The following is a 10,051-nucleotide window of genomic DNA, read 5'->3' as shown; positions in this document are numbered from 1 at the left end:
GTTATTGATTGATCATTCTGGTTCTGCTTACTTCACTCTGCAGAAGTTCATAAGTCTCAGGTTTCTCAGAATCCATCTCTTTCGTCATTTCTTAGAACACAATAATAGTTCACTACCAATTATATTCTTCAGTTTGTTTGGTCATTCCTTAATTGATGGAAGCCCACTTTGTTTCCAGTTACTACAATAAAAAACCTTGCTATGAATATTTTTTAAATATGAGTCTTTCCTTTCATCTTTTAGGGCATCTGTCTCATCATGATATTTATAGCTAGGTCAAAGATAATGCATTATTTTGTGACTTTGGGGGGATAGTTAGTTTTCCAGAATAGCTGAACTAGTTCATAGCCCCACTAACATACTTCCACAGTTCTTCCAACTATTATTTGTTTTGAAAGTCATTCTTGGTAATCCATTGGGTATGAGGTGATATCCTGGAGTTCAATAATAATTTATTAAGTACATAGTATGTTTCAAACACCATGTGATTTCATGAGATACAGAGATAAGAATGAAACAATTCCTGCTCTTGAGGAGCTTACATTCTACTTGAGGGGAGGAAGGAAAGAAATGATTATATATACTGAGATGAAAATTTTGAAATATATAAAAATATTTTTATTTTTTTAGGGCCAACTGAGGAATTCTCGTAAATGGGAATTAGGAATCCTTGTAGGAGGAGGTAACATATGAATTAAGAAGGCAGCTAGACATCACAAGAAATGAAGATAACAAGATACATTCCAAGCACAGAATAGCTAGGACAAAGGCAAGGAGATGAGAGATAAAATGAAGAATAGTAAGCATATCTGTAGTCAAGACTGAGTAGAACATATACTACTTAAATTGAATATTATATTATCAGTCCAGAACGATATTTTGAAGGCAGATTGGGACAGGCTTAAAATGCCAGATTAATTTATGTTTTATACAAAAGGCATTGAGGAGTCCTGAAAGCATAATTTGAACGTAGGTCTTTCTAACTACATGTTCAGCACTCTGCCTTCAGATGATCCTCACTATTCCACTTTTCTTTGACAATATATAATCTTCCTTTAACATTCCATTTCCTGTCTCAGTGTCCTTGAATAGACTGTCCCCCATGCCCAGAGACATTCCCTGCTCACCTCTGCCCCTTAGAATATCTAACTTCCTTCAGAATTGGCCTCAGACACACTCTCTTATATGAAAACTTTTCAGATTCCCCAACATAGTGCCTCATACCCTCTAATTAACTTGTGTTTACTTTTGTAATGGGAGCTTGAAGGATGCCCAGATCTCAAAAGAAGAAGGCAGCCCTGCTTTTGGCAGCAAACATCTTCATTCTCTTTCCACAAGGGTGGGAGGGAGTAGCTTCCTTCGATTGGCTGCAGAGCGGGAACAGGCTGTCTTTAAAACCCTTCTAACTATGTCCGGAGGGTATAGATCACTCACGGTTCACAGTGTGGGCAGCCTGTACTGAAATGGGAATGAGAATACTTTTCCTTTTTAGGTGATATGGTTTGGGGGAATTTATGTTTTCTATTTTATTGTCCTCTATTTTAAATACAGATACTAATTCACATCAAACCCAGAAATTCAACCCATGATGACCTTGGAGCCAAGATTCCATGTAGGATATGGCAATCATCCACCCAGTCTAGTAGGGAATCCCTGAGAAGCTAGAGTACTTGGTACTTGAACCCAAGGGGAATTTTAGAATTGAGGGACTGAGTCATTAACCTAATCTACTCCTTTTCAGAGCCTGAGGTGATATACAAGGGGTTAGTATGTCTCATGTGTTGAGATGTTTGTATATCTGTTAATATATCTTTGAAATAAATGTTCTTTTGCAAAAGTTAATCTGACTGTTAGTGACTTAATGGAACTGGGGTACAAGGCACTTATCCCCTATAGTTGGGGGAATACCATTAGTAATGGATGGAGCCAGTGGCAGAGAGTCTAGACACTTCCAAATTCTCTTAAAGATACCAGAGAACTTCAGGGGAAAGATGAAATGTAACCTTCCAAGCATTATTTTGTTCAGGAGTGTTGTGTTAAACATTTTGTACATGTTTTGTATCTCATTTATTGGTATCTGTTGTTTCCTGGATAGCATGTAAATTCTTTCAGGGCAGGGACTTTTTCACTTTATTGTATCTCCAGCACTTGGCATAAAGCAATTATTATCTGTTTTCTATGTGTTTAGAAGAAGAACTGGGTGGAAAAGATTCTGGGATCTTACTGCAATAAAAGAGGTTGTCTGATTCATTGTGATACAGAAAATAATACAATAAAAGGAGAGCGAATGATTTATACATTTCTTCTTTTGGAACTTCTAGTCAGATTCAAGATACTCTTGGATTCTGGAGAGATTCAAAAGGCAGTTGTTGGTGTTCAGTTATATTCCACTCGTTATACCCCTATATGAGATTTTCTTGGCAAACATACTGGAGTGGTTTAGCATTTTCTTCTCCAGCTCATTTTATAGATGAGGAACTAAAGCAAACAGAGTTCCTAACTCTGCACCCTATCCATTATACCACCTAGCTGCCCTCAAAAAGCAGAGCTAGAGCTAAATTAATCCCAGTGCTTGAATTGCAGGACATAATTAACATAAAGGAGGCAGTAGAATTAAGAATTAATATGGGTGTAAGAAAAAATAATTTTAGATCCTTTGATGCAACTTCTCTGAGCAAAGAAGTTTTTATATTGGGAAATCCATGTAGTCAATAATTCACTGGAGGAGTAAAGAGGGGGACAGATAGAAATTATTGAATAATACTGCTCAGGGACCCCACCTCTTTTTAGTCAGACATAGATAGATTTGAAATCACTCCATTCAATTTGATCTCTGATATCTCAACTAAATGAGAACACATCTCAATCAATTAAAAGATCTTAGATTGGGGCAGCTAGGTGGCACAGAGGATAAAGCACCAGCTCTGAAGTCAAGAGGATCTGAGTTCAAATCTGATCTCAGACACATAACACTTCCTAGCTGTGTGACCTTAGGTAAGTGACTTAACCCAATTGCCTCAGGAAAAAAAAAGAAAAAGAAAAAAACATCTTAGACTAATTGCAAAAAGCATCTAAAAGCCATTGGATGAAGCAGAAATGATGCCACAGAATAAAACTATTACAATAAATGCCTACTCCTTCTAACAGTTTAGAAGTCAATAATATGCCAGGAATCAATTGAGCCTACCAGTCTATAGTTTGCAGACTGATTTTTTTTTTCACTTGATTGAAGATTGTTCTTCCTTAGTCCTATAGTGCTTTATCTGTTTTCCATAATCATTCAGAAATATCCTCTTAAACATAGGAGACATCCCGGATTCTTTACTATCTATCACTTTCTATATCCAAGCTGTTGCCAAGGTCTGTTGATCATCTCTCTTTTATTTCCCTTTTCTAACACTGTCACCACTTTAATATAGGCCCCCACTCTTCACACTTGGATTACTGAAATAGCCTGCTGGTGGATCTGCCTGTGCCAACACTGTACCTCACTCCAATCCATTCTCTATTCAGTCACCAAAGTGATTTTCCTAAAGAATAGGTCTGACCATGTCACTCCTACTTACCTGAACACATACTCAGTAATCCCCAATAGTTGCCTAGTGCCTCTAAGATCAAAGACAAAACATTCCGTGTGACATTGAAAGTCCTTCATAACCTAGCCTCCTCCTACTTTTCAAACCTTCTTTACACCTTATTTCCCATCACATATTCTGATCTAGTGACACTGGTCTCTTAGCTTTTCTGTAACTTCATTCTTTGACTACTGACTTCCCTAGATTTCTTTAAGTCCCAATTAAAATTTACCTTTTACTGGAAGTCTTCCTAAATTCCTCTTAATTCTAAGCCTTCCCTCTATTAATCTAATGTTCTGTATATATCTTATTTTGGATTTTTATTTGCATGTTATCTCTTCCATGAGACTGTATTTTGCTTCTTTTTGTATCCCCAGTGCTTAGCACAGTGCTTGACACAAAGTTGATGCTATAAATAAATGTTTACTTATTTATTCATTGATTTTAATCATTGATGACAAGGTTGCATCCATCACATCTACCAGTTCTTTTAGTAGCCAAAGGTAAAATTCATTTGGGACAGGAAAATTAAACTCATTGATGGCAAGTGGGTACTTCCTGTTAATCACTTTTATTCTATCCTTCTCAGTTCAAAAGTTACTTTCCTTAGTAAAGGAAACACAAGTAAAGCTAGATTTAGGATTATAGATAGATCATATTCAAATCTCCTCATTTTAACAATGAACCCACCAAATTTATCTTTAACTTGGAGATGGCCAGAGCCAAATAGAGCAGGCTAGAGACAAGAGAGTCAGGAATCAAATTGAAGTTTAATTTCAAAGTCAGAAAATGGCTTACAAGCAAGGAGGGAACAAGATATGATCCATGGCCCTGCCTCTAGTAGAGGATCCTACACAGGGGAGGGGGGAGATCTTAATGCTTCTATCAGTTGATTAGCAGTGAACTGAAGCCCTGACAATAACAACAATGTGACAAGTTTGATTCATAGTACGGCTTCATCACCAGAACTTGTACAAGGTTGTCTGATGTTATCTGAACTCAGAGAATACCTGGTGCTGGTCAAAGCAGTACAATAATTATATGATCTGGCAGAGGCTGAATGCAAAGGATTGTTGTTATGCCAAGCTCAGGGCACACCCTTCCTTCCTTCCTTCCTTTTTTCCTTCCTTCCTTTTTTCCTTCCTTCCTTCCTTCCTTCCTTCCTTCCTTCCTTCCTTCCTTCCTTCCTTCCTTCCTTCCTTCTTCCCTCATTTCCTCCCTCCCTTCCTCCTTTCCTTTCTCCCTCCCTTCCTTTCTTTTGATATCATAATATAGTAGAAAAAGTATTGGTTCTTGGATCAAATTACTTGTGTTCAAATCTGCCTCTAATATTCGCTACCTGTATGACTTTGTCATTAATCTCTATACCTTTTCCTTTAAATGAGGGGGGTTGGACTAGAAGGCCTAAGAGTCCTTCCAACTTTAGATCTACGATTATATGTATGATGATTGTCCTCTTATTTCCAATTTAAAAAAGACATTGTGTTTTGATTTTAAAAATGTTTATCTAAGAGTGGGACAGAGGTTTGACTGCTTTGAGATTACAGGGATGAGGGCTGTTGTCCTCTCTCATAAAAACTAGATTATATTTCGTGTCCAAGTGATCATTATCAGTAACTTTTAATAGCAAAAAAGTCCTCAGTTAATGTCTAGAAACCTCATTCTGGAAATCCTTCGAAGGTGTTTATTTGTGAAGACAGAGACTCTATTCAGTGGCTGCTATCTCCTCTGACTTCCCAGAGCACTTTTGTTTAGCCTATAAGTGGAAAGAATTCTAGATTTGATTTCTGACTGTGTAAATCTAGAAAAATACTTCCTTTCTGTAATACTCAAGTTCTCCTTTTATAATATGGAGAAAATAATATTTGTACAATCTACTTTGCAGAGTTATTGTGAGGAAAACACTTTGTAAACCTTAATACATTTTAGAAATAGGGGAAATCAACCTTGTGTCCTGAGATTATTATTTCTACTGATCTTTAGATTAATTTGATATATATATATATATATATATATATATATATATATATAAAGCATCTTATTGGCTGTGAAGTTCTTTTACGGGGATTACTCAAGTACTTTTTATGATGGGAAGATCATGGAAATCTCCAAGCAACACATGCCACAATCTAACTGGAGCCTCCTTACCTTAGTTATGTTGCCTGGCATAGAATAAGTACTTAATAAACGCTTATTGATTTACTGATCTGTCATACTCTGCTTCAGCTGTTTACTAAATTCTGCATTCCATTTCCCACATATATATCTTTGCACAGGTGTCTCTCATGCCTGGGATACCTTTCTTCCTGACTACTGCCTCTCATCAACTCCAATAACAGAATACAAACGCCTCAAGGGTAATGACTATTCCATTTTTGTCTTTGAATCTCCATCTAGCACAGATCCTAATATCATAGATACAAAAGAAATTTAACAAATGCTTGCTGATATAATTTGTTTTCCTTAACTATACATATTTGTTATAAGGATTTTTTTCCTCTAATGAAGAAGAAAGAGGGAAAACAAATTTTCCTTCATTGAAAAAAAGTAAGATTCAATTAAAAAAAATAAGCTGTCAAAAATTGCTTAGAATTCCCATCATCTTTCAGGCCTCATCTCATACAGCAATTCCTCCAGGAAGCCTTTTCTGATTCCTCAGTTGTTAATACTTTTTTTCTTTTCCAATAACCAAGCATATGCTCACTTTATGTGGCACACATACACATGTATACATTTTCCCTTTCTGTGATGGTCTTTCTGATCTGGCCAGTTGACAAAGGAGCAAGTGAGGTCTTGAGTAACTGGGTGCAGTTGGCAGAGAGAATACTCCAGTATTGATGGAATTGCTCCCTAATGCAGATAGGGGAGGGCACGATCAGTTTAGCCTCATAATCTCACCCTCTGTGAAGGTTGTGGGCAGCTACATCTTGCGATGTCCAGTTAGAAATCCTAGTTACATCAGATCCTCGAGGTTCAATTTCCCCTAAAAATTTGCCCATGGCTCATGCCATCTTTGCTGAACCCCTCTGAGTTATGTCCAATATGACATTCTGCCTCGTGGTGTCTTTCCCTTTCTCCCTTCTCTATGCTTTGGTGTTTCTCCTCTCATCCCCTTCCCTTCCCCATCATGCTTCTATTCTTTCTCCTTCTTATAAGTAACTAACTTTTTTGCTTTGTTAAATCTCTTTTGCTATTTAGCCTGCCATCTAAGAGTATACTCCAACCTCATGGGGTGTTCCTTTTCTCCTCGTTAATTATGAGTTCCACTTGTCTTTTCCATCATTGTTAAAAATCCCTTTCATTGCTAACTATATACTCTCCCACTTCTATTTCATATTTACCACTCCTGATGTCTTTTGTATATTTTCATTTTGTCTCTAACCTCTTCTCCTAAATAAATGGACTTTTGCAAAGAGAATGATCATTGTGAATTCTTCACATAATGAAACCCCAACATTTGGCATCTCACAAAGATTTAAGGACCCAGTTTATGTTAATCTTCAGCACATGTTTTTCCTGGAGTTTCTTTTAAGAAGGTTATTGTAGGTTGACCAGATTTTCAACTTAATTCGATTCAATAATTATTTGCACTGCGAGAAACCTTGAGAATACAAATAGTCCTCGTCCTCAAGGAACTTACAACTAAATGGGGGAAACTATGCAAACAAAACATACAAGTATACAAAAGTATACTTTTACACATACACACATATACACACACATATAATGACAACTATACAGAATACAAATATACAAAACAAGCTATTTACAGAATCAATAAGAGATAAAAGAAGAAATGCATTGGAATTGAGGGATTATGGATGGCTTTCTATAGAAGATGGGATTTTAGTCATAGAGATTATAAGAAGACTGGAAGATAAGAAGTGATTAGGTTATGAAGGTCTTTGAATGTCAAAGAGAGCATTTTGTATCTTTTCTTGCAACTAATAGGAAGGCATCAGATCAGTGTTTAAAAGAAAAATGACTTCAGTGGTTGAATGGATGATAGATGTAGTGGGGAGAGCCTTGAGGCAGGCAGACTTGCAATAATCAAGACATGAGGTAATTCTTATATGTTATTGATATCCATCCTAAAATAATGCCTGCAATTTGCTTTTGTTCCCTCTCCGGAAAGAATGAAACCTTAGTGTGGACTCTGCTAGTTTTCCTTCCTGTACTAGGAGGCTGAATTGATTCTGGTGGTGACTTAGTGGTTCACCACAGCTACTTCCTGAATCAGTTTCCGTTCACTCCTCAGGACGAAATTCAGCTGATTTCCCCTTTTGGGGGGAAAGGGAGAGAAAGAGCTTCAAATGTTCATGGAGAAATGCAAAACTCATTCAGCTGTCATTAAGAAGTCATTAAGCTCCTATTATGTGACAGGGACTGGGCTAAGCACTGAGGATATAAAGAAATGAAAAAATCAGACCCTGCTCTCAGGAAGTTCAGTCTAATTGGGGAGACAACATTCAAACCACTACTGTATAGAATAGATAGAAGATGATGAAATTGTTAATATATTGTTAATATGACAGAAATTGTAAATGCCAAATGTATTATGGACTCCCTGTCCCATGTCCCATGTCACTCCCTGAAATGTTCCATGTAATGTCAGAAATTCAGTAATGTCCAAGAATTCCTATTCTTAAGATATTTAATCTTCCTTAGGTTGAGCTGAACCACACTCTAGAACCCCCGACCCAAGGATTTTTCTTGTGGGGGTCTAACTGAAGCTGAAGCTGAGCTTCTAGTGTCCTTGTCTCCTTTCAATGGGATTCATGGCATAAAGGGCAAAACAACAGAATAACGTTTATTTCCTTGCCTAGATTGCCAAGGGCCACTGGGCTCTCATGACTAAGCCTTGCCACCTCCTACTGAATTCACTCTCTCTCCTGAAACTTTTTTAATGGGTCTCTTTGGTTGGGAAATCCAGTGAACATCCTCCAAAGTGGCAGTTTTGCTACCCTGATATCTCAATTAAAGACTTTTATTCCTCAACTCTGTAGTTTTGATTTTTTTCAGGACCTAATAAAGGTAACAGAAGGAAGGCACTACAAGGAGGAAGGGAGACGAGGAAAGATAGTTGTTGGCGTCAGAGGGCCGATGTAATTCTTGCATAGGAAGAAGCACAGATTCCTGGACACTCCATCAGTGGCTTCTGACCAGTTTGAAATTGAACCTTTAGCTTTTGTGTTTGGCCAATCAGTTCTGAAACCATCTAATTATGATAGCATACAAAGTTAGCCTTTGGGATGGAGTAAGTCTTAATGATCCCCAATGTTTTAATCTTGCTTGACCTTTGAGTATGGTGCTCAGTCAGCCTGAAGGAGAGAGCACATCTCCCAATGGCATCTCTCCCAATGGGAGAGGAGCTGGGATGAGGCAGCTCCATGATAGTTTTCTTGGCAAAGATCCCATTTTACAGGTTAGGAAATTGTGGCAAACAGAGTTAAGTGACTTGCCTGGGACCATGAGGCTAGTAAGTATGTGAGGTCAGATTTGCACTCAGGAAGATGAGTTTTCCTGACTCACCCTGGTACTCTATCCATTTTACTACATAAGTGCTCCTGACATTTAAAAGTATCGAAAGTGTGCTAAGTGAAATGAGTAGAACCAGGAGATCATTATATACCTCAACAACGATACTGTATGAGGATGTATTCTGATGGAAGTGGATTTCTTCAACAAAGAGAAGATCTAAGTTTCAATTGATCAAAGATGGACAGAAGCAGCTACACCCAAAGAAAGAACACTGGGAAATGAATGTAAACTGTTTGCATTTTTGTTTTTCTTCCCGTGTTATTTTTACCTTCTGAATCCAATTCTCCCTGTGCAACAAGAGAACTGTTCAGTTCTGCACACATATATTGTATCTAGGATATAATGCGACATATTTAACATATATAGGACTGCTTGCCATCTAGGGGAGGGGGTGGGATGGGCTGCCTAGTGGGATGTAGGTTCTGAGCTTACTTTCACTAGAGGTCTTTAGGGAAAGATAAATAATCACTTCTTGCAGATATTGTAAAAGGAGTTCTGCTGACGATTAGAAATAATGCCCTTCCATTTCTGGGATTCTAGGACTTCATGATCTTGAATCCTGTACTCCCTCTACTACGTTACACAATGAAAAACAGACCCTAATCCATTTTTAAAGTAAATGCCCTTTTAAAATCCTGTTCTCTCCAATCTGAATCAGTGAGAATAGGAGAAGTAATGAATATCTTAAAACAAATGAGTTGTGACTGGAATGGGAAGGGAGAGAAGGGAAAGAAACACACAAAAATGTCATCTCTTTTCTTCCTCCTTGAAGCCAACAAGACCCTTGGGTTAAGACTTTCCTTGGAGGAGGACCAAAGTACACAAGAAATCCAAGAATCTAAAAATGTTTATTGAATACCAAGTGCTTACTTGCTACCTCACTCAGCTCTCTAAAACCCAAGAAGACTTGCTCTGGTCCAGTCTCTGAATTCCAT

The sequence above is a fragment of the Sarcophilus harrisii genome, chromosome 3 (genome assembly GCF_902635505.1).
Source record: "Sarcophilus harrisii chromosome 3, mSarHar1.11, whole genome shotgun sequence".
NCBI classification, from domain to species: Eukaryota; Metazoa; Chordata; class Mammalia; order Dasyuromorphia; family Dasyuridae; genus Sarcophilus; species Sarcophilus harrisii.
Note: the sequence above shows the minus strand (reverse complement) of the source record.